This window comes from Onychostoma macrolepis, chromosome 10 (assembly GCF_012432095.1).
Source record: "Onychostoma macrolepis isolate SWU-2019 chromosome 10, ASM1243209v1, whole genome shotgun sequence".
NCBI classification, from domain to species: Eukaryota; Metazoa; Chordata; class Actinopteri; order Cypriniformes; family Cyprinidae; genus Onychostoma; species Onychostoma macrolepis.
In genome coordinates, this window is record NC_081164.1 from 6,260,706 (window position 1) to 6,283,614 (window position 22,909).

The following is a 22,909-nucleotide window of genomic DNA, read 5'->3' on the forward strand; positions in this document are numbered from 1 at the left end:
ATCAATCTGTGAATCTGTCTCTCAATCTGTTTAGAACATTCAGAACATATTTTACTTCAGTTTACGTCTACATTCTTAATAAGCAAGCTATAATATATCTCTATAATAACGTGCTGATAATATCTGATAATAATAAATAACAAAACAAATAAAAAAACAAAATGGACTGGGCTTTGCCTTTAAATGTAGAACTATCTAGATCATTTCCACAGATAAACTTAGTCTTAAGGCTTATGAAGTGGAAAGATAGCAGTTTGGCAGGTGAAACACTGTAACACTGTATCAGTTGTTGCAGAGCAGCAGCCCTCCAATTAGAGCACGCGCATATCATGACGTGAACGCGCCCGTGGTCCAAATACTTGAGACAGTTGGAAAGCAGATAGAGAGACCGCCGGAGAAAGAAACACTTGACTGGAGGTATATCGCTCCAGCGGGGGAGTACGGCCAACGAGACCACGGTAATTCATCTCCTTCGGGACCCTTTCAGATCCTGCTGTGCGGAAGGGACGCACAGATGGGTTTAAAGCGTATCGCGTTGTGTCATGTGCTCATGTAGGACATCATCTGTGCTGCTGTTATTAGGTAATGTACAGTATCCGCGGATCCGAGCACATCCATCAGCTACAGCGGTTCATAATTTTACCTGTAAATGCCGTCGTGGCTTTTTTTTTTAATGCTCTCTGGCGCTCCTCGGACGATGGGTTTAGTATCGGCTTTCAGATGGAGGAATTACATGCACGCGCATGCATTTAACTTCACCTCGCGCTTTCAGATGCTGCATTTGGGCATATTGAGGTTGTGCTGGTGCATCTGCTGTAGTTGAATAATTTAGTATGCTGTATCTGGGGCTGAAGGAGAGAAACAAACACTCAGCTGTTACGTGAGACTGTTTTAATTGAGGCGAAGGAAAGGAAGGAACGCTTAGCCAACGTAAACTTTGGTTGTGTTCATTTGTGTAATTTGTGCAATAGCCTACCAGTGGCATTGACCAGTGTGTGAAGCGGTGGTTTGTTTGCATGAACCCTCTCTATTTTCCTGTAAAATCTGCACCCACCTGTGTTCTTTGGGGCAAATTTGACCTATATTGAGGAATTATTAAATTCTCGATTAATCTGCGATTATTCTAAAAAATAAAATAAAAACCTGTTTTCATTAATCTTAAAGTGCATTTTTATATGGACAAATATGTTCTAAACTGAATTTAATGGAGTAGGCTCACACAATTTGAGCACTTTGGGGCACAACTAAAAGTGTTGATTTTTCTAGGCTATTTAATTCAATTAGTTATGTTTGGCGATTCATAAAATCCCACACATTTTTTATAACATCTGTATTATTCTGCTTTTAGGTAGCTAATGGACACTGTACATGGATGTTGGATGGTGGATGGATTTCACAAATAAATCTCTGTTGTGACAGGAGTAGCCTAATCAATATGGAAATTACATCCAGTCCATTTCTTACTAATTAAAAGTGTGAGTGAAAGTGTTTAGGAAAATGATACAGTGGTTTTGTTATGTAATATTTTAAATATACTCCAGGGACATTTAGTCATATTTGCACCCTCGTAAAAGAACGTGTGAGGCTGTAGAAAACATTAGAATTTTTAATAGGCCTACTACTTGTTATTAATTTATTTTCACCAAAAACTATTTTGTAAAAAATGAAAGGAATTTAGACATTTTAGATTTTTTAAATATATATAGGCCTATATATATATATAGCTATATATATGTGTGTGTGTGTGTGGGTGTGTGTGTGTGTAGCCTACAAGTCAAACTCTACTAAAATGATCCCGTAAATATTTCACATAAAACAGACACTGAGGTGATAACCACACAAGATCGATGTTGGGAAACTTGCGGAGGACAGTCGACTGTCCTCCGCGTGAATAATGAATTGAGCTCGTGCACGCGTCTGCGCGTTCCTCATTCATCTCGGTGCGCGTGAGTGAGAGGCAGCAGGCGGAGTGTGAGTCCTGCTGACACCACAATATTGGTCTGAACCTCGACTCGTACACATTGAGGATACGTTTGGATTATTAAACATTTCTTCTTTCACCAGTAAGTAGTGCTTTTGAGTCTATCTGAGCTTGTGTTTGCGGCTTTTCCTCTGCGAGATTGGGAGGTCCGCGCACAAACGCGCCTGAGAGTCTCGTTTGGCTCAGCGGTTGCGTTAAGTTTCATTTAAAAAGTTACTTTCTGTTTCTCTGGAGCTAATAAAGAGCTTCTCACCCTCTAATTTAGACTTGTTTGCGGTTACATGTTGCATGGTGTTTTATGAACTGCACGGTTGTTCTTTTGAATTATTAGAAAGAGAATAACGTTGTTGTTTTATTTGTCTAAGTTAACGTGTCAATGGCGAATGTAGGCTATGTGTTAAAGATGTGGGTTTGTTTCGTTATTTTTTTTTAACAGACTCCGATATGTAGAGTCGGTTAGTCGGGGTTGATGATCATCTTGCAGCAGGTGTCTTGTTGAGGGACTTCCGCAGTTTCACACCCCATCTACACTGTACTGGCGATGTGAACGAGTCGTTCTAGCGAGCCGGATCTTTCCAATGAATCGTTTGAATTGGTTCACATAAGCATTTGGAGCTATTCACCCGCGATTCGGACTGAATCGGTCCAAAAACTGTTCTGACTCTTTTGAACTCATATCGTCTTTTTCGGGAATAATTGACTCGTATGATCCGAGAAGCGATGAGTGAGCGAGGAATTGATTGAGTGAAAAGTTACTTTAATAGACTAGTTGCGCAAATGTTACCCCTGTGGGTTTTGTGGGAACTATCGTCCGCTCTGTTTGGTTATTTTTTTGGTTATTAAATGCGCTCTAAAAATGTACTATTGATGTTTTTCATAAAATGTTTACCATAGTAACCACAGCATTCCCACGACCATGAAAATCCTTTTTATTTTAATTTCCAGGCTTGGAAACACATGAAAATGAAAAATTAATGGACATTACTGAATATATTGATACAAGTATAAAGATAATATAATCGAATACACACGCACACACAAACACACATATATATATATATATATATATATATATATAACAATTCATAACTGCAGTAACACTTTTTTTGGAAACTACCTGAGGTTAACTTGTTACATAGGTATGATGAAGTGAGGTTATGACTCTCATAATCATGTTGGTGTGTGATCTGTGCAATCCTGAATATCCACTTTCCTTTCACAAGAACAAAGAGCATAACTGTGATGCATGTTTCCTCATGCGATCAGCTCTTGCTTCCGTCTCTCTCACACACACACACACACACACACACACACACACTGTTCTCTGTCAGCGACACACTCTGCTGTGAGCCTAGCATCTGAAATGCTTTGGAAATTGCTTGGCACGTTGGCTGAAAATAGCTTGTGGCTATCACATATTGCCTCAGGTTGAAATGCGAAAGATTGCACTTGTTTGTAAGGACCGAATTCCCTTGAGAGAGAGACAAGTTGAAACTTATTTATTTTTCATTTCTGTGCGGGTCCAAGCTGTTTGTGCCAAAACAAAAGTATGAAAACACAGATATAAACTGCAATGCGTGTTACCTAGTGATGTTCATTGTGTTGACCGTACAATGTTGGTTATAGAGTCTAAAGATTTCTATTGTGCAGTGTGACATAGGAGACTGATGTTGTGCAGTCTGCCTTTGCCTTTTCCCCTCAAGAGTCGGTGAAACTGATCTTTGATCGTCCTGAAGGTGCTCAGAGAAGCGATGACAGATGCTCTGGAGGTCAAAGGGTGGATGTGTCCTGTCTCTGGTCACTCCTTGTCTTCGTCTCTCCGTTATGTCCAGTAGAGCTCCCAGAAGGCCTGAATTTGACTCACGGTCTGTTGCAGGGGTTTAGTGCTTGAATAATCATTAAAGAGTTTTGTGCGCTGCGTGTCCTGAGGGCAGAGGGAGCCGACGGTGGCAGATGTAGCTGACTTTTCAGCATCGTTAGGTCATGCTGGGCGTCCGCAGGGATTTGGAGAGGAAAAATAAACATGGTTATGAATTTGTCGTCTTTCTTTGATGCTTTATTAACATCCCTCCTTGTTCAATCTTAGGTTAATCTTAAAATCAACATTAAATCAAAACTGACCTTGTTTAATTTCTTAATGCATGTTCCTGTTCTCGTTGTGCACACGATTCATTGGTGCATGTTAATGCAAATAAAAAGAAAATTGTTTGTCTTTGTAATCTCGCTCTCGCTCTGCCTCATCCTTCCTTTTTGGCTGATATCACAGACTCTAGGTGCATTCAAGCACACTTTCTCTGCTTTAATAATAAATCTAATTTAATATGGGTAAATACATTTAATTTCTAGAGTTTTACGTGGGAGTCTTTTTAGTGCAGTTTTTTTATTCTCAAAGTTTGTGGTCAGATTTTTATAATGAAAAGTCTCTTATGTTTAGCAAGGTGGCTATTATTTGAGCAAAAATACAGTAAAATTGTGAAATATTATTGTAATTTAAATTAACTGTCTTCCATGTGAATATGTTTTCAAAAATAATTTATTTCTGTGATGCAATGCTGAATTTTCAGCATCATTACTCCAGTCTTCAGTGTCACACGATCCTTCAGAAATCATTCTAATACACTGATTTGCTGTTCAAGAAACATTTCTGATGATTATGAATGTTGAAAACAGTTGTGCTGCTTCATAATTTTCAAAAGAACAGCATTTATTTGAAGTGGAAATCTTTTGCAACATCAGTATACTGTAAATGTCTTTACTGTCACTTTTGTTTAAAAAAAACCTGACCCCAAACATTTGAACATAAAGTAAATACATGTTTAGACAACAATAAAGGGGTTAAACATAGCTGCAGTCTATATGAAATGACTTAAAATTTCACATACAGAAATGATTTGAAAAATCTTGGAAACTGAAAAGCGTGGGAACTCTGTAACTTGCCAAAATACTGCAGTTATGGCCGCAAAACCGTTATAAATGAACATGTGTTCCTTTTAGCTGCAAGAGTTGTCAGAATCTGAAAGAATTAATGTAATTTGTTATTTATAAAACCATTAATTTCCAGTGTTAAACATAGTTTAATAAATCTGTTAAACATATAGTTTTCACTTACTAAATTATAGAGAACATATCATTGAATTTTTTTCCCCAGATCATTATTGCCTGTAGCTATATCTCACAAAATGCAGATAGTGCCTAATATAGATTTGCAGGGTATTGACAGAATGAGGTGGTATCCACCTGATGAAGTGTTTCTTCACCCGTATCTCTTGTTCTCTCACTCTTCTACCTTTTTTTCTCTCCATCGCTCTCTAACCGATTGGAGCTATTCTTGGCTTGCTCTCTGAGCTGATGGGAAAAGCTGACATTGCTAACAGAGGGGGAATTTGAGCTCGACTCAAGCCAAAGCCCACTTCCTCCTCCTGAGCCCATGCACCAGACACCATCCACCCCTCTGCCGTCTGCCACCGCTGCCATCAGGACATCTGATTTACTGTCTGCTGTTTGCATGACAAAGACAGCCTTTCTGGTGAGAGTGTTTGAGAAAGGGAGAACCAAACAGAAAGGAAGAAGCGCTCCTTTTTTACAAAAAGAGAAGTATTTTAAACAAGGTTCCCTCTACTTGAGGTCTTCTGCGAGCAGCATTATCAATTGTACATTATCACAGGTTTGGCAATAACTGAACAACAACCAGTTATGGGCATTGCGTCCCACTTTGCCAACTGAATTTGGCACGTGACTTGGTTGCATCTTGGCTGCTGAATTTAACTCCGTCTGACTAATGAGGAGAGGTGAACAATCCCATAAAAGAACTGGCGTGTAGCACAAATTTAGAATCTAGCAAACAGCAAAGTAACTACAAAGAAAGCTGCAGATTTATTTATTTATTTTTTTTTAGATTTTTGGACAGCATAGTGGAGAATTGACAGAAAAGGGGGGTGAGTAAAAGATATGACCCAGGCTGGACTTGAACCCGGTTCCCCATGAGCACATTTTTATCGCATAGAATTCAGATTGCAACGTTGCAAATTGTTTTAACGTAAAATAATTTATTTTGCTGTGGCGCTTTACATCTAGTGGCAGCGCTAATAGAGGCTCAGGAAACATTGGTCCATGCTAAATTTGCTAGGTAATTTAGGGCCCTATGAAATCAGTTTGATTTTATTTCCCCAAATTCTATTTTATTTATTTTCTGGATCCCATTTTTTCCATTTAGATTTTTCTAGACTCTGATTTAATGGTTAAATTAAATATCAAAAAGCATGTCTAATTCATTAAAAAAAATTATAGAATTTAATAGCAATTTATTAAAATTTTAACAAAAAATAAATTAAGGCCCTATGAAATACTTGTCATAGTTTATTTATTTATTACCAAATTCTGTGTTTTCCATTTATTTTCTGGATTCCATTTGAATGGTTTCATTAAATGTTAATAATCAAAAGCATCTCTAATTAATTGATTTTACAAATTTTTATTATTATTATTATTTATTTTAGAAATACTGTTGTGTATTTACATTTTTCTTGTAAATAAATTCTGGTAAATATTTTCTGGCAAATGTTCCTTAAAATAATGTAAGTAGTTATAGTACTATTACATTAAGTGATTATATTTGTCACAGTTTCTTCAAGTTAAACTGAACTTTTATTTTGACGGGTTGCGGTGAAGACCTTTTAAGTTTCTGTTTGTAAATGATGTGATGATAGGTTTTCTCAAAAGAAATGGTAAACTGCTTATGAAGTGACTCTCAGAGCAATTCTAGAGATTGTTTGTGTTCATGTACTCATATTGAGGCTGGAGAGAAAAACACTGCGAATGCTTCAGTATGTGTAGTAAATGAAACCGTGCGTCTGCGCCATTCATTCACACAGAAACACAAGGGTACAAGTGTACACTAGGTCGTGAGTGCAAGGGCACACTGGGACTGGAGTTCCTGAGGGGGTGTGCAGTGGAAAAGTGCCCTGCGCTGTGTCAACAGTCTGTGTATATGTGCGTGCGCTTGTGTTTTTAAGGCAGCTGATGTGGCGACAGGAGCAGCGGAAATGGATCCAGGGATGAGCAGAAACCAGATCTAACACAGGCACGGGGAAGGAATGGCCTTGTAAGGCATCTGAGTGTCAGAGAGCGAGAAAGAGAGACACACAGTGGGTCGCCATTCCCTGAAGACGGACACACGCATACATGCATTCAATGAAACCGCAGCATTTCTAAACACTCTGAACTAAACAAATCATTATCTGCACCACACAGGCTATAAAATTATCAATTTTGCATTATAAAGGTATTTAAAACCAAAGATGATTAGCGTTTATAGGAAGCCATGTGCTGCTGCTTTTGATTTATTGAGTTTGGCAAACGTAGTAATTAAACGTTGACCTGGGAATAGTTCCTCTTGTATTTGATTGTACCAAATCTAATCTTTTATGGAAAATATTGTCTCACATTAAATCCTTCTTATGTGAGCAAAAATGTCTGAATTTTGGAGGCGTACTGTGCAGATCATAACTTTATTTGGAACAAAAGCCTGTGAATAAGAAAATGTATTTAGGAGATATTTTTAAGAGATTTTAACAAGATTGTGCATGCTTATTGTGCTTGCTCATTGCCTTTGTAAAACTTTTTCTGGTTTTATTACACATTAGTTTCATCGCTGTAAAAGAAAGATGTGCAATTTTTAAGATATCATTCATGCCCATAGCAGGGTGAATTGCTGCAAAGCATAACACTTAGGCGTTTGTTTAAATTACAGTAGTAATAGTGAGGTACTGTAAATTAATTTTAATGTGAAGTGATGAATGAGGCAGAACTTGGCTTCAAGGACAATGTCTGTCTCATCAGGACTATCAGAAATACACACAAATTCCTCCGTGGATTTAGTCTAAACTTATTCAGCAAAAGCAGAGTATTTCAGGATGCACATTTGTTTCTATCAGTAAGACAAACTAACTGCTGCTCTCCAAACACCTGTGTTTTTATTGGCCTGATAAGATTTTACAGATTGTAAGATTCGTATGGTGTGACAGTATCTCTTCCAAAACCCACTCTCAAATATCTACGCTTTTGCGTTAAAAACAGCTAGAGCACAACAGATTCAAAAAGCCACTAATGGCTTTTTTTTTTTTTTGATGGAGTGCATTGTAGAATTGCATTATGGTTAAGGATACATACTATGGTTAATTTTTGCTGTCTAGGTAGGCTGCTTTCTAGGTTTTTTTTTGTTTTTTTTCAGAGCTCTGGTCACTTGAATGTTATTGCATGTAGCAATTAATCCCCATTTGACCTCCTTGTCAAAAAAATCTGTCAAAGTTGATACAGATATTCAATTAAAGGCTGGAAGGCAGAGTGCTTCCCCATCTGATAGTGTGCGTAATTTAATAAGGGAGGTTTCCAGCACGGTGGCATCGCCAGGCCGATTTTTATGAGTGACGAAGTGATGGAAGAGAAAGGGAAGGGTAGATGGAGAGGAAGAAGGAGGGGGTGTAGGATACTTTGATTTGTTCTGCCTTGATGGTCGTCACCCCTTTGCCTCCTTGGAGAATTAACCAATTAGACTGTGCCTGGTGTGTTTGCCGGCCACACTATTAGACAGATGAAAGGAGCCCTCTGTTTAGCCTATAAACGAGTGAGCAGAATATTGATAAAGACGAGCGAGGGTTATTGCGTTCGCCCCACCATGTTAGTTCCTTTTGTGCCATGATACAGTACTGCGTAGTTCTTTTTAACCCGCAGTGCTGTGTGTGAGTTATGGTAGTGAGAATTAAGCTGCCAGACTTAATTGTAGGAAGTGATTCGTTCTGAATTGTACTTTTGTGGCAGAACTGCACTTATCTGACAGCGATCTTATTCACTGTTCTCAGAACAGCCGTGGTGGCTGTTGAAAGCCCTGTAATGACTGTCGGTCTGTTCATTAAGGATAATTGGTAATGTTGCACAGTTCTGGATTTGTGTGGCATGTGGGTGTTGAAGTCATAAGTGGATGAGTTATAAATAAAGACCAGGCTTTCAGTGATGTATTTGTGATATAACAACCCATTACAAAAATTCCAGTATGAAGCAAGTGTGTGTGTGTGTGCACTGTAAGGTGGCAGAATTAAAAACTTAATTATTAAAAACTGTTAGTAATATCTGAATGACTTGCAGCCTGTTTTTAATAAACCAGTAAATGCGATGGTCATTGAGTGCTTGAATGTTAAATCACAAGCCAATCTAGCTGGTTGTATTGACTCAATTTTACGAATTCTTACTAGGGATGTAATGGTACACAAACATGTTTTGACGTCACGGTTCGGTTTGGTTTCAGACTGTACAGCAGGGCGAAAAAACTAAACACAAAATTGCCCTTTTTTAAAAAAAAAAATTAAACAGTTCTTTTTGAGTTTTTGCTTCTGGAGATTGAAAATGATTGGTAGGGTTGGAAAATAAGATTTGTATTTTGTACATATCAAACCTGCATCACTCACTTGAGCATCACAGTTTAATATATGTAGAGCATATGCACTAACCTATTTTTTTTTATAGTTTTTTTTTTTTTCTATCGAAAGTGGAGAGTGATGGAAACTTGTGTTGGAAGATGAAATATTGGACTACAGTTATTGGACTCGCAGGTCGAGACAGATTTAGATTTAGAGCAAGCTCAAGGCAAATAGTGAGGTCCATTTAGCTTAGTCATAAAGCAATTAGGCCTATTGTTTAATTGCTTCCTTGAAGTAACAACATTTAGATGTGTCAATGAAAAATGAAGGGACAAAAGGGTGAGTTTAATGAGAATGCACAAAATGATTCTTCTTTAATGACATCACGAACCTCTTGTAACATCTGTCCAGCCTGAACTATCCACAGTGCTCATTAACACCAGCCAGCGTTTTTCACCGAACACAGTCTCACCTGCTGCTCTTCATTACGATAATGATTTCTACTTTCCATCTCTCACCTGGACTCCTTTTTTTGGCTCTTGAATATCGATTTTCTCCAAAAAGCATTTTCCATCCTGAGGGTGTCATTCTCAGAGACTGTATTTCTTAACTCTCTCATGGCTCTTCATAGCTGTGGCCACCTGCTAAGCTCTCAGGAGCAGTGAGTAATTGGAAATCTCCCTTGCGCCAAGGGACACCCTGTGCTGCATATCTTTTCTTCCTTTCCTGGGTTTGACACATCCCAGGGATTTCTCACTGGCTTCCTCTCACACATATGCAGGCATACACTGGTCTTTGAGTGGATCCTCTGTGCAGGGATGTTTTCAGGCCAAGGTGAACTGGGATACTGGAGGGCAGTGCAAGAGCCAAACGCTGCCTAAGGGTCTTGAGGGATGGAAATTGAAGGTACTGACAGCGATTTGCAATGTCAAGGTGACCCCAAGTCATTAAATTTCAATGGGAGGTGACAATTTTACTACGACATGAGTGACGGTAACTGTTCTAAGGATACATAGGGCCCTATGATTTCCAGTATGTGGAAAATGCGGACAGAATCACGGAATCCAGTCATAAAAATGGAATTTACTGTATAACGCAGAATGTCACGGAATTTGCCAAATTTTGAATGAATAAACCAAAAGTAGGTCAGTACACTTAAATCAAAACGAGATATGGACTATTATCTGTAAATATTAAGCAGCAAATGACTGTTTAAATATGAATAACTTGAATAAATTGTGAAAGGAATATATTACTCAATATAATAGTACTACTAATAACAAAATTATTATTAAAACAAGGAATAATCATTAAAATTTCTTCAATGTTTTAACCATAAACCTATGTTGTGCAGCACTTTGTTAGCCAACTGATTAAAGCTAAATGAATGTTTTATGCATTCATTTATTTACCAGGAAAAAAAATGTATTGTTTTTATTAAATCAGTTAATTAGAGATGCTTTTGATTAATAAAATTTAAAAAATAAAAGTTTTCATAGGGCCCAGATTCAGTGCTGTTAACTACCAATGGGAGTGCAGAAGGTGATATGTCATTTGATACAGTTGGATACTGCCGTTTAGTTTTGATCACCTACTAGCACCTTTCTACTTGATGGCTTCTAATGATTGCATTGATGATTTTAAAGAAATTGTTTTCAATGACAGTTGCCGATTTCTGCTGACATGAGTGACAAAGTTGAAGAAGCAGCATCACAGTTACCTTTGGGAATGATCCACTGTCAATTAGACACAGTGGTCATGTAGGTTATCAAGGCAACACGGAGAGCTACTTCTGGGACACTTCTGAAATGTGGCTGGTATAACATTGACTAGGAAATACTCCTTTTTTTTGAATTGCCTGAAAAAAACACCTCATGCATTTTTTTGTGATATATTAGAGTTTTTGTGAAATTGACATGTTTCCATTGGGTATATTTTCAATTCGTAATTTCAGTTTTTGCAATTTGAAGGGTAATGGAAACACAGCCCCTCTCAAAATCAGGGGTGTAAAATAACAAGTTGAGAAAACTCAAGAATCTGCTGAAGCTGGTTGCCTTAAAATTTTAAGTTGACTCAATTATTATTATTTTTTTCTTTTACAGTGTAGAGCTCTAACCCTAAATAAACACACCTGAACCAGCTTATAAAGGTCACCAAGAGTACTTGAAACTTCCAGGGAGATGTTTTGGAGCTGAATTTTGCAGGACATTGGCCCACCAGGAGCAGGACTGGACAACCCTGCTCAAAATGGATCTTGTACATTTCTGTCCATCTGAACTATTTAAGGTGTATACTCTTCTTTCCATGTCCCATGTATTGATACAGCCGTGTCTCTTCCTCAGCAATACTGCAGTTGTTACACTGTAAATCTAGGCTGAATTGGCAAGTCTTGCCTCTCTCTCTCTCTCTCTCTCTCTCTCTCTCTCTCTATATCAGGAGATCAGAATGTCTCTCTCCCATAAGACTCTAGGGGTGCTCCCTAACAACAGGGATCTAATGATTGTGTTATCTGTGGTAAATTACATCTTTACACAGAGAAACACCATTTGCTGGTTTCTTTTTTTTTTCCATAAGATGTATGTGTACATTCCTACTATATATGCATAGGTCGCTCTGAACCTGACTGACCCCACAGGCACACCCTTTAATCTGTGCGGTGGATGTGTTATATCCTGGCTGGATTACTTTTTAAGTCTCTTCTGATTAGTATTCACTGATCAGACTTAATGTGGGTGGCAGTAGCCAGGTTAGCTTTGTTAGCATGTTAAATCATCTGGAGGCTTACTGTATGTAGAGCAGTAAACCTGGCTGCAGCCCTTCATTTTTCCAGGTCGAACCCTGATTGCGTCACAGTGGATAGCTTGTCAGCTGCTGCTAATTTTGACCCGCTCCTAGTCTCTTGTCTATTTATGGACCAGAGCAGAGTCTTCAACTGCCTGTCACTCTCAGGGAAATAAACAAACATGCTGGATGTGAACAGCAATGCCAAGATAAACAGCAGTTCTGTTATTGCACCTGTAATTGATTTAAGAGGGTAAATACGCATGTTAGCCATTCTTTTGGGTTCGCGGTGAGCAGAGGATTTAACAATGTGATGGCAGCTTTTGTGGATACCCAGATCCGTAGCTGCCATAAACAGTTTTAGTTCATTTAGGCTAAATCTTAAATTAGTCCCCTCAAACTTGAATATGTTTTCATGTTAGTTTATACATTTATTAAGTCTTTGGCTTTGCTGAATTTGATTCAGTTGTAAATAAGTTTTCTTAACATGAAATTGCCATGCATAAAATGAGATGTCAAATTAACTAAAACTAAATCTTCGTTCATTACTAGCAAGCAAGAGCCACACTAACATACTAAATGTGTTGTGATGGGATTTGCACAGTAATTGCTTATTGATTAAAGCAACATACAGTGTAATCTTTATACTACCATCTTTAAGTACAAGCTTCACTCTTCAGCACAATAGTAATCCCCAAAATGCCAATATAATAGAAACTGTTTGTAATCCCAAAAGAACATTAAACACTGAGTTCCCTTTTTCATCCTGCTAAAACACACACAAGATATCTCTTCATTTTAACATTTACTTTCCCCATCCAGTCCGATGCAGAGCATGATGGGAACTAGAAAGTCCCTGCCCTGTTTCAATTAATGCCAGCAAAAATTTATAATTTAGTTACAACTTTTAAGTACACTTTCTGTAAGTGAATTGCACATTTTTAAGTTAATTCACCCAAAAATGAAAATTGTCATCACCCTCATGTTGTTCCACAGCCGTAAGACCTTCGTTCCTCTTCAGAAGATATTTTTAATATAATCCGAGAGGTTTCTGACCCTCCATAGACAGACAGCAACACAACTGACACGTTCAAGGCCCAGAAAATTAATAAGGACATCGTTAAAATAGTCCATGTGACATCAGTGGTTCATCCTTAATTTTATCAAGCTACGAGAATGCTATTTGTGCACAAAAAAAAAATACATGTGCGATGTTTCTGTTGAAGGAGCCGGCATTCTGATGTAGAATCTGGATGCACTGCGCTTTGTTTTCAAGCAGAGGTATACGCACACGTGTCGTGGTACTCTCTCTAACACGTGTCGACTGACACAGAAGTGAAGAAATTGTTGAATAAAGTCGTTATTTTTGTTGTTTTTTTCATGCACAAAAAGTATTTTTGTAGCTACATAAAATTACAGTTGAACCACTGTTACATGGACTAGAGGTCTGCATTCCCGTGGCTGTCCCGACCAGATTTCTTGAGACGCGGGATTAAATTCCCGAATAAAACGCGGTTGCGGTCGGTAACTCTGGTGCAGTTTGAACGGGAGCGGGCGGTCTAACAATATCCCGTTCCCGACGTCTTTTCAGAACAGCATATCTGCACTTTATTCAAGCACCGGTACAGCCTGCACTAGACTGTTATGCACGCACTGCACGCATGAACCAGTGCTTTGTTTTATTTGCGAGGTCTGTGCGCAGGATGTGCATAACAATGCCTACCAGTGGTGAATATACGGCCCGCAGACAGAACAGGCAGGTTGTCGATGAGTGACAGAGCAGAATAAAGATGGAGCAAAGTGTGGATGCGCTGTCCTTGAAGAACGCTCAACTCGGTTTTGTTTATATTTTGCTTAGCCTATAATTTTAAATGACAGATGTCGAATTTATTTATTTATTTTTCTTCCACGACACTTTTCCTAGGCTACTGTGTTTACAGCAAGATGTTAAACGAATTTAGTATTTTGGCAAGACGAATAAAATTATAATAGGCCATTTTTGTACAACCTACATTTTGTTTCCCTCTGCGACACTTGTTCCTATTGTGTTGTAAAGGTTAAACGAATTGTATCCTGACAAGACGAATAAAAATAAGGAATACAATTTTTGTACATTTTTATTTTCTCTGTGACTTTTTTTTTCCTACTGTGTTGGCAGCAAAATGTTAAAGAATTTCGTGTCTTAAGACACAAAATTCGTTTAACATTTTGCTGTCAACAAAAGACTCTTGACAAGACGAATAAAATAACAAATACAGTTTTGTGCAGCCTACACTTTTATTTGTTAGCCTATCTGTCTTTCTTTCAGTAGAGGAAATTTAAATGTGTGATTCTGGAAACGAGATCTAAATTTAGCGGGAACAGTCGGGTCGGGAAGAAAATTATTCAAAGCGGACAGCGGGTGAACAAAGAGTAAATATATCGCGGGAGCGGGTGGGTGCGGGATATAACCTCGCGGGAGCGGGACTTAAAAAACAGTCCCGCGCAGACCTCTAACATGGACTATCTTAATGATGTCTTTATTACCTTTCTGGGTCTTGAACGTGGTAGTTGTGTTGCTGTCTATGCAGGGTCAGAAAGCTCTCGGATTTCATCAAAAATATCTTAATTTGTGTTCCGAAGATGAACAAAGGTCTTACGGGTTTGAAATAACATGAGGGTGAGTAATTAATGACAGAATTTTCATTTTTGGGTGAACTATCCCTTTAAGTTGGGACAATCGTCAAGAATTGTTTAATTGCTTAATTTTAATTGAATAAGCAAAACATGATTTATTTATTTATTTTTTATTCTTCATGTGAAATACAATTATGTTAGCTAGATATGCCCCCTTAAACGGTAATACATCAGTTGAATGAAGCTTTAGGAATGGCTGGCATGACCAATGTATGTGTTTCTGTGCTCATTTGGCTGCCCAGGTCTGTGAGCCTAGAGCTGGGATGGGCTGAGCTCTGTTTCTGCCGTGAAACGACTAGCTGCCTCTCTGCGCTGCCTTGGGAATTCTCTGACCCACTTTGCCTTTTGGTTGGAGTTATTTTTACATATTAGAAGAATAAAACAATGGCAGTCCTCACAATGTCTTTGCTTTTACTTTTTCCTCTTTTCTTACTTTTGTCACTGTCTATTTTGTATGGGAATGAGGAGGTGGTGGTGAATGGGGAATGGATCAAGGACTAGTTAGTTACCTATAAAAAAACAAAAACAAGACACCTCGGCTCTGAGGTAAATGGGAGTCAAATGCCACTTTAAAGTGTTGGTATTTTGTCAGCCATCCTGCAACGTGACAAACATTGCTCCACGTGACGATTCGAGATAGCAGTGTAACTGATCAGATGCACTGACAATAAGCACACATGCAAAAGCGAGCTTGCACACACATTCGCATGCGTGAACAAATTGTCTTTGTCAGCGGATGCTCTCTCAGCAATATTCGTAGATGGTGCAGTCTCTGGAGATCCAAGTCTGAACTGATGTAAACCTCAATCGTTATTACTAACCTCCTCTTTCACCGAGAGGTCACGGGGGCTGCATTTACACTGGAAGGCCTAATGCACAGATTTGATATTTTGACACGCATTCGATTTTTATATCTTTATTCCTGGCTGTTTACATTTATTTAAGACATAACCGACTTTGTTAACTTGAATACCCAGCCAGACGGTGGAGTGCTGACGGCATAAATCGATTGGTCAGAACAACAGTGCACCGCAGAAATCAGAATAGTTTGACCGTGTGCACGCGGCCTGAGATGCCTCCGGTCCTGTGCGGGCTTTGGAAGCGTCTCAGCGGCGGCTTAGGACACAGAGACCTCACTGATTATAAGCCTTTAATGTTAAGCTGATTACAGGCTTTAGGTATCTCCTGCTTTCTGCTGGTAATGCCCGTGTCAAGTACCAGAGTCGTGGAAACATGCAAAATGTATCCGGTAGAGACAGTCGCTCTCACTTTCTAGAAGCCTTATAAAATGATTATATATATATATATATATATATATATATATATATATATATATAATCATTTTTATACATAACTAAAAATAGTGAATGATGCTGCTTAATTAACAAGTTGTAGTGTGACTAACTGATTGGTTTTGTAAAAGTATAGTTTTTCCCGTAATAAATCTTCCCAACAAGTAGCGGTGTAGCGTTAGAGTTAGCATTAGAGAATTCAGAAACTGGTTTCTTTTTAGTGAAACTGTTTATTTGAAACATTCATGCATTTAAAAAAAAAAAAAAATTAAAAAAATTAAAAATCCACTTATTTATTTGCCGTCTTTTTGGTGCGAAATGTGTAGTTAAATCTTGATGTCAGTGTTTTTAAATATAAATGTATCTAAATAAATAATACATTTAAACATAAATAGAACGTGTTTCTAATTATTGATTTTATTTAATGTAAATTAAGTCTAATAATGTCACCATAATTAAGATATTTTACATTTGTGTGCGTGTGTGTGTGTGTGCCAAATAAATATAAATGTTGTTGTGAAAAATACTTATTTTCAAAATAACAGCAGCATTTATTTGGGACAAAAATGATGAGGAAATTCAACTGATACATTTACACAAATTACATTCAAATGTAAATACCTAGTTGAAAAAGTAGTTAGTAACAATACAAGTTAGTAAAAATATATTCCCTGAAAAAAAAAATGGCAACATGTTTTTCCATTACTCACGTTTTTTAGAGCTCCTTTTGTTTGTTTTCATAATCCATTTGAAAAAAAAACAACTATTAAACAAATCTGTTCATATAAATTATTGAATTCACAAGTGACATGTTTGTGATTTTTATTTGTGTAAGCTATAGTTCTGATCTTTAAATCAAAGCATACTTGTGATTTTATGACATTGATTACTGCTTTATTTAATCAGAAACACAACTATCTTAATGCTATTTCTGAATTTTACTTTCATTTTCTTACAAGTAGGCCAACAGCACCCCCTAAGTAAATAAAACATAATTTTTCATATCAGGCCGATACCGATGTTTACATTTTAAGCCATTATCGGCCAATTCTGATAACATTCTGATACTATCGTGCATCCCTAACTGCAGCACCCCTCCTCCCAGTCTGTCTCAAATGACCGGTTTAGTTTCTGTTGCTATGAAACCCCTCCTTCCGAAACAAGAAATGTGCTCTGATTGTTTAGTGTTCCGGAAATGACACGCCTCCTACTGTTACCACAAGTTTAAATATTAACGATGGTGGCAACTTTGCCGTACCAATTCAAGCTGGATTGGCTGGACGGTGCCTAATTGTTGAATAAAGTCATTATTTTTGTTTTATTTCCGTACAAAAAGTATTCTCATCGCTTCATAACGTTATGATTGAACCACTGATGGCAGATGGAGTATTTTGACGATGTGTTTCATAGTTTTCTGTGCCTTGGCAGTGTAATTTACTTGGCAGTCAATGGGACAGTCACAAACCTTCCGGTTTTCATCCAAAATATCTTAAATTGTGTTCTGAAGACGAACAAAGCTTTTATTGGTTTGGAACGACATGGGGGTAAGTGATTAATGACAACATTTTTATTTTGGGTTGGAGCATCCCTTTAAATGAGTGAATTTGTGATATCACAATATCCAGAAGAAGTCCGCTGTAGTCTTAAGAAGCCATTTGTTGTAGTTCTTGAAGAGTGTTTTCTGTTAAAGAGAATATATTTGACTCAATTTTGCGTTGTAAAATTGTAGCTTTCAAAGTTACAGGCATTGGTACAGCGATGCAGCGTGTCTGTTAATTCCAGGACACAATGAAACAGATTTCATGATTTCCATTAACACTGTCGGTCACACTCCATACACCTCGAGATGAGCTCAGCTTCTCATGGATTTCTGATGGAATGAGGTGGCATTGACCGAGTCATCCTCTGCTTATTAGCGAGTTCACAGCTGTTTCCTGTTGTGCCGGTAAAGCGGAGCGGTTAAGAGACAGCAGCTGCGTTAAAAACAAGAGGGGTGATAACACAAACTGCACCGCGCATCAGGCTCGTCCTCCAATGTCTCTTAACACCCGGGAGTGGGAGGGAGCCAGTCTCCATGGTAACTGCAGGAGTAAAATAATTGGGCATGGCCCAGATTGTGTGAAGAGTGATGTATGGAAGAGGGGCTTTTCTTCCCCCTTTTCTCTTGTTTTGTTCCTAACTCTTGCTTTCTTTGAGCAATGCATATCTAGATGTGCGAGGGTTTTTTTTTTTTTTTTTTGTACGAGGTGAAAAACTTCTAGATCACAGATGTGTCCTACATGACTGGATTAACCGCTGTAATCTGTATGGCCTTAACGCTCACTAGTGGCTATTGCATCACTTTTTAATTTGGTAATTTTTCTTTATTTCAGTAATCAAGTCACATAATATCCGTAATTTTGCACCCACCCCCTTTTCTGCCTGACTTGTGTGTGTTAAACCAGTGTACGATTTCTTTGGCACGCAATGCAGGATGAGAGAACATGCAAAGGTAAATATTTTGGCTCTTGGGCAAATGAGAGCCAGACGCCGAGTGTTGGCTTGTTTAATGGATGGCTGAAGCTGGAATGGCCCTCGTTTGAGCTCTATATTAAGCAGGGGGCCGTGTTTTTAAACGGTGAACAGAGAGCTCTTTGTGACCCATTCAGACGGGGTGTCTATCGATTTCAGGTCCACTGTTGCTGTTCAGGCCAGACTTGAGTAGCTGTTGTTTAAACTCTCACGCTAACAAGAAGTTGAACTAACTGAATTAACTTCCTCATCTTTAGGACAATGCAAAGCTTAAAAAGGGATAGTTCATCAAAAAAATCAGTTATGTTTTGTCACATGCATTGTAACCCCTTGAAGTGACAGTTCTGACATCTTGAACACTTGTAATGGAAAAATCAAAAGTAAAAAAATAAAAATTCTTGATACTTTCACATAATTCCAAATTGTGAATTTAATCTATTATTAAAACAATTCAGTGTCTTTACAATCACTTTTCACATTAAAACATTTGAATTTTGTGATTTTTATTTAATTTTTTAACCTTGACTCTGATTGACTGATTACTTTGTTAATCGAGTAATCGGTCAATTTATTCTGACTATTAATCGAGTAATTTGATAATATATTGTGGTAATAAAAATAGAACTAAGCGAACAATAGACTTTAAAATGACTTAAAATATGCATATAATGGCAATGAGGCAATAATAATTGGTTCAAATAAAATATCAAGCGCAAGAAATCGAGTTTTTATTGAACAGAACAGTTAAAATAATGTAATAAAACAATATAATAACTTTTGTACATTGTTTTACATCAAATTTACGGTAATGCATTGTGTTTCTAACAATGAACAATAGTTATTACATGCATTTAGTAGCAGATATTAATCTATGCTAATGTTAATCTCATATACTAGGCATTTTTAATATTTCATGTTTATGTGAACATTAATGTTTTATGCATAAAGTTGAATTAACAATAATTATACAGTATACAGTAAATGGATTTGTATAAATGATGTATATTTATATAATATCTTAATTATTGTACATTGTTAGTTCATAATACATAATGCATTAATGAATAAAATCTGTTGTAAAAATGGGGAGCTCCTTACAATAAGGTCCCATTAATTTAACGTTAGTTAATGTATTAACTAACATTACCAAAAATTAGCAATACATTTGTTACAGGATTTATAAATATTACTAGTTAATAAAAATACTTTTTTACTTCATGTTAACTTGGGTCTGTTAAATAATATTAACAGAGACAACTTTTTTTTAATAGTGTATTAATAATGTTGCAACGTTTTTGCTATACCTAATAATAATTACCGTAATATAGTTAATAAATGGAATCTTAGTATAAAGTTTTACCTTTTCATGTTTTATTTTTTAAAAAGCATTGACGTTATATTAAAAAAAATAACAATACTACTACATATTATGTAGTGTATATATAAAAAAAAATAAAAAATATATAATTTTTCCAGGAAAAAATTATATATTTTTTTATTATTATTTTAATGATTGGTCATCCCCACACTTCCCATTTTCCCTGGAAAAATCATGAATGAATACTGCTGCCACACTAAAAGTCAAAGGCAGTTACATGGTTCAGCAAGATAAGAGGTTTTATTACAGACGCCTGTGCCAGATAATCTCCATTTTCATGTGAAAACTTTTTGGCGCACTTTACCAAATTGCTACCTTCAGTAACCAGCGTTACTATACTACTCAAACAGTGTTGTGGCTGAGCTAGGGTCAAAAGTCCCGATCTGTCAGATAAAACAGACTGTTGAGGATTATTTTCCTCTCGGGCAGGGAGAGATCTGGCTCTTTGCTATAATAGCTTTGCTAAGCCATTGTCTGCGGGAGTCGGGGCTAACAATCCTGCTTTGGCAGTGGAGACTACCGCCTTATTGCTCAAACAGGGCTGGAACGCTCTGCGCGAGATCTCTGCAGGACGCGTCTGGTCTCATGGAAGGCGCTTGGAGCCTGGTGAGAAGCTGTATTTGTTGAATGGCAGAGGAGAATGGTTTCATCATTCGCGAGTTAGCAAGCTTTTCACATCAGAGGTCAGCCGCACGACTCTGACCTTTCGTAGGCGAACCACAATGAACGCGCAGGTGCATATGTGACTACTGAATCCTTGCTTCAACACCACTGAAACTCGCTGCTATTTTTAGCACAAGAAATGCAGTTTAGAAACACTGCTTTTTAATGATTGATGTGTTAAAAAAGGTACACTCTAAAAATAATCTGTGAAATTTACAGTAAAAAAAGTGGAAGCTGTGGTTGCTATGACTTTATAGAGCTATAAATTAGCCTAAATATGGTAGATTTGGCTTAAATTTAAAGTAAAAAACATTTCATTAACTGATATAATGTTTATATAAATTAATATATTGAAGTGCTGATATAATAGAAAGATGGCAGCAGCATTATTTTATATTTGCAAAGAGATTGGTAGGTCTGTTAGTAAAATCTGTTGATGGAAGCAATCTTTGTAGCATTATAAGCCAGTGGTGTCAGTTCAAAAATGGGGGAAAGGCGCTTTTCAAGTGTTTTTTTTTTTTTTCTTTTCTTTTTTTCCCCCAAAGTTTGCATGCATGTAACTCAGAAAGTATTAAAAAGAGGTCTTTTAGATTTTGGTTCTTAACACTTCTTTTATTGGTATCTTCATTTTATTTCCCTGTATGGTTCAGTTCCAGAGATATTGGGATCTCAGTGTGGCTCCAAGAGTAACTACACATTTTCAGTGGTCCAAACCAAATGTGGGCCACTTTGCATACAGCTGATACTTTATTGCTTTTAAGAACCAGAACCTAAAATTGTATTGAGATTTTGAATACTTTGACTTGCAAGCATATGCAAACTTTTGAAAAGAAAATGGCATGCAGACAGATCTGTTTTATGCAACTGTGTCAATAGAAGGAAAGAAGATTCATTTCTTGTTTTAACATTTATTTAGTTTTTCAGACAATCCTCATTAAACATTTCTTTAGGTATGTTCATTTCCAGAGATATGGGTGCTTCAATGCGGCTCCATGTCCAAATTGTTACCCATATTCAAAGGTTGATGAGCAAATGTTATCTTTAATACCTCTTGAATTACAGACAGGCAGGCAGGCAAAAAATAAATAAATAAAATAAAATAGCTTTTTTACCATTTTTGAACTGTTACCTTATAATGCAAAAAAGATTGCTAAAGTCAACCGATTTTACTAATGGACCTTCCGATCTCTGTGTAAAAATAACATAATGGTGCTGCCAGGTTTCTAAAGTCCTTTATACCCTGCTGTAATTTGGCTCCAAATCTCAGGTGAAAATTGTCATTTTGACCCCACTCTACAAAATTACTCTGTAAATATACGTCCATGACATTTAATGTTTTGGCTTTCTTTATCTATTTCTTTGACCAGAAAAAATATCAAAATCCAAATTTTTAGGCAGGGACAAAAGTTCTCTGGAAAATTCATTTTTATTTACTGTTTTGGTCAAATATTTATTAGTTGTCAATTTCATTGCATCACTTTGAAAATGCAGCACATTTGCGTTCCAAAAAAAAAAAAAAAAAAAGAACACAAAACTGAGCTGCCTTCCAAAGTCAGAAGGGATTTTGAGATTTTGTTCATGTGCTGGCATGGAGTATGTTTAGGCCTTACTCTCTTTTTCATCCTTTTTATGTTTTATCCCTGTGCTTATCCCTCTGTCTGTGTTCAGATGCAGTCGTTCACTCTCTGAGGAGAACATCTGGATGTCTAAGCCTGGCACTGTTAATTAGGGCTCTCTGCAGTCACTCACTCCGTTCACACTGAAGTCTTTATGGATTTTCACGGTCATTTGAATTAACACAGAAAAGAATCTGTTCAGTTGAATTTATAAACCCATTAAAATTCTGAAAAGGCAGAAATGAAACAAATCTTGGCCAAAAATGAATATGCGATTGTGTTCTTTGCAACACTGTTGTAGGGTGTCCAAAATTTTGTTGGCGTTAATGTTTACTAGTCTTTGATTTTGAATCAGATTTTGTACTAATGGAGGAATCATAAAACATAAAACCCATCAAAACTTGTCCAGGTCATATTTCCAAATCCAAAGAAAGAAACCAATTATATTTTGATTAAAGGAAATCCTTCTTATTTTAAGGAAGCTTAAGTTTTTTTTTTTTTTTTTTTTATTTTGCGTTGAGATACAATTCGCATGACACAAGCAGATTTCACTGCGATTCATATTGCCATAATTACTGCTTTTAATTTGATATCAATAG

The 22,909-nt window shown here is 37.1% G+C and overlaps 1 protein-coding gene across 7 annotated transcripts in view; it reads left to right on the forward strand.

Moving 5' to 3' along the window:
- The first annotated feature begins 332 nt into the window (after nucleotides 1-332).
- The window catches only part of strbp (spermatid perinuclear RNA binding protein), a 94,493-nt gene continuing 71,916 nt past the window's right edge, over nucleotides 333-22,909 (forward strand). For 2 of the 7 annotated variants that reach the window (XR_009272990.1, XM_058788328.1), the window contains exon 1: nucleotides 1,881-2,063. The gene's annotated coding sequence lies outside the window, so the exon portion shown is untranslated. Of the gene's footprint in view, nucleotides 459-563; nucleotides 583-1,878; nucleotides 2,064-22,909 lie in introns of those variants that run through there. The other 5 variants (XM_058788329.1, XM_058788330.1, XM_058788331.1 and 2 more) reach the window with 5 other exon arrangements.